The sequence below is a fragment of the Cebus imitator genome, unplaced genomic scaffold, assembly GCF_001604975.1.
Source record: "Cebus imitator isolate Cc_AM_T3 unplaced genomic scaffold, Cebus_imitator-1.0 Scaffold102, whole genome shotgun sequence".
In the NCBI taxonomy this organism is placed as follows: domain Eukaryota; kingdom Metazoa; phylum Chordata; class Mammalia; order Primates; family Cebidae; genus Cebus; species Cebus imitator.
Window position 1 is genome coordinate 5,161,717 of NW_016107417.1, and position 3,186 is coordinate 5,164,902.

General features: G+C 34.8%; 1 protein-coding gene across 1 annotated transcript in view; it reads right to left on the reverse strand.

Annotated features, from left to right (window-relative positions):
- Positions 1–2,971, reverse strand: part of LOC108310314 (phosphatidylinositol N-acetylglucosaminyltransferase subunit H-like) — a 13,380-nt gene extending 10,409 nt beyond the window's left edge. Inside the window, exon 1 of the mRNA XM_017537291.2 lies at positions 2,967–2,971. The gene's annotated coding sequence lies outside the window, so the exon portion shown is untranslated. The remainder of the gene's footprint in view (positions 1–2,966) is intronic.
- Positions 2,972–3,186: the final 215 nt, after the last annotated feature.

Genomic DNA, 3,186 nt, shown 5'->3' on the forward strand with positions numbered 1-3,186 from the left:
AAAAAAAAAAAAAAAGGGAAAAAAAAAAAAAAGAACTCCTCTCATTGGACAAGAACATGAATGGGGCGGGAATAACTCCAGGGTTAAAATCCCCTGCCCCTTACCTGTGCAGATTCCTCCCTTGAATCCCTCCCACTACAGCATGGGAGCTCTCTCGTTCCTTCTCTCTTTATCTCTCTGCCTAATAAATTGCTCTCTGCTAAACTCTTTGGGTTCAAGATATTTATTTCAACAGTAAGCTCATGGTGCCTCTGGGAAACGTTCCCTGTTCCTGGAGTAAGAGAGATCAAAGACCTGGGCACATCCAGGGACACATCGGACCAGGGAGGGAGCTGTGCCCTGCGCCTATCTGATCGATGCAATAGGAAGCACCTTTGGATGCCCTGCAGCTCTGCTCCCTCCCCCCTGTTACATCTCTGGCAAACGTAGGGAGGGAGCTGAGCCCCTGTACCCCAACCCCCAGTTACATTATCTTTCTATTGTTCTGCCTCTCTGTCCCTGCCTTACAAGGAAAATGACTCTGAAATGATCAATCTGCTTTTTGTGCTTTATTTCTGCCTTCTTCAGCCCTTTTTTTCTGTCTATAAAGCTAAACTCCTCCATTCGACTCATTGAAACAGTTATTATAGTTTATGGAATGAAATGTTGCCCAATTCTAGAATTACAATACAGCCAATGTAGATCTCTAAACTAAATTTGTTGCGATTTCATCTTTCGACACATGCAGCAAGAATTTTACAGTGACTTAGTTTAAATCTTGAACTGAAGATAAATTTTAATATTCCACTCTTTAGTTCTCCAACTGAAACATATTAACTACCTTTTCTTCATTTCCTATCACCTCACTACTCTTTTAAACCTTAGAAAATTAAATAGCCTCTTTCTAAAATGAGACATAAAAGAAGACATATATTCTTAGAGTAGAAAATTAATTGTAAAGTTTTTTTCTCCAAATTGTGGCTGCAAATTGAGACAACTAAGGTAGAAAAGAAGGACTGTGACGGGTCCCTTGCATGTAACAATTAAGAAATTAGATTGGTAACTGGGGGTGCCTTTTGGAAATGAAATGCAGGCTACAAAATATTGAAGAGTGAACAGAAAATGTGAAAGCAGATCCAACATGTGTTCACTTTTTCAAAGACTTACAAGGAAAACAGAGGAGGAACTACCTACCTAGAAGAGGATCCCAAAGTTCTGGAAGAGTTTTAAGAACAAAAAGGTGGGCATTTGTAGGAGACTATAATATGCCACCCCAAAATAAGACTGCAGAAACCAAAAATGCCTCTTTGGCATAAGAATTGTTTTGAGCTGATTATTCTGAGAAACACGATAAGCTCTGAAAACACAGTAGAAATTACCCTTTTGTAAGAGAAATTTATATCTCCATTTATAAGGGATTCTCCCTCTTTGTACCAGGAAGACAAGGATGGTTAAATTACAAAAGACTCTTATCAATGTGAAAGGTGCTAACTGAAATCTGCATAGCAAACCTTACTTTTGTTTATTACGCTTCTCCTGGTCATTTTCCCATTACTGGCCTCTGTCACATCCTCCTTTTTCTTTGCTTTTAGGTGAAGATACTACATACACTTGAATTCTGAGTTATTCATTTTTCTCTGGGTATCTCTCATGTATATCTGAGGTATACATGTTAATAAACTTGTTTGTTTTTCTGTTGTTAATCTGTCGTATGCTGTAGGGAGTCCCAGGCAAAAACTTATAAATGTAGAGTAAAAAATATCTTTTTCTCCCCTACACATTATTATTATCTCAGTGAAAGAATTCAGTAAGTAATGGAACCTAAACTATAACAGGTTTATAAAACATCTATGAAACACGTACAAAAATTGGGTATGTATTTGTGCACAAACATAATTTTAAATTCCAAAATGTAAAAACCAGGTAGGTCATATATTCTAATCAACATGCAAGACTTCCCTTTTCTCCCATAAAAATATCTAAAAAAATTATAAAACTTTGTTCTAAATAAAAATTATGTATGAAATTTTTTAATGAATGATAATAAAAGCACTTTGTATCAAAATTTATAGGATGTAGCTCAAATAATACCTTCCCAAAAACAAATAAATGGACTAAAATATATTTAGAAAGCAAGGAAGATTTTTAAAAATTAATGCACTAAGCAGAATCCAATTAGAGAAGCCAGATAAAAGAAACATCAAAAAGGAATAAATAAAATACAACAAAATTAACTTAGAGAAACCTCATATTTAATGGTAAAATATTTTTAAAGGCTGCATTAAATTAAGAAACAACATTATTTAACATTATTCCTGGAAATTAAGGTCATTGGAATATACTATGAAAGAAATATTACAAATAATTAAAAAGAAAGGAAAAAGTATTATTTAGAGGGAGTGTGTTTGTCTTACTACACATACAAGACTGCTTTGAATATGGAGACATTGGTCTCCATGCCTTCTGTGAATTAAATGAGTATCTGTAAAGAGAAAAAGAAGCTGGAAGTTGAGTGGAGGACTTGAGAGTTTGTGAAAATCTGGAGTAATCATGGAGGCAATACTTGCTGGCCAAATATCAGAAATACAGATGAACTTATGTACCATAAACTCAATGATAGAGGCATCAAACTCACAGAGTTGTTTGCATTTCTGGATTTTTTTATAGTGAGCCTAGAAATTGGTGGAACACAACAATTTGTTGACTTTTGGACAAGAGAAATTTTGAAATAAGGGTGAAAGAAAACAGAATTGATAGAGAATAATACAAGTACCGTAGCCATTGATTTGCTTTGTCAGTATCACAACATATAACTTTGCCAGATTATCACAAGAAAATAAAGTGTCCTGCAGTTATTTTTTTTCTTCTTTTATCTTTGCCTAATCTGCTATGTAAGTGAGCTATTGAAAATTCACTTAGAATAATAGTATTCTGAAACTGCTGAGCACAAGCAATGTGACTCTTACACTGGGAGACAAAGGGTAAACCCGCATTCTTCGAATTCTAGAAATATGACCCTAAGTAAATGAATATTTTTTAATCAAACAAAGCATTTCTCTTATAAATGCATAAATAGAAATGTATAAATAGAATCCTTAATTGTGAGGATCAGGAATAGGTTTTTTAAAGTGTCTCTTATTAGCCAGATACAGTTTGACTGACGTTAGCTACCCACCCATGTGTGTCAGTGTGCACAGGCACACACAC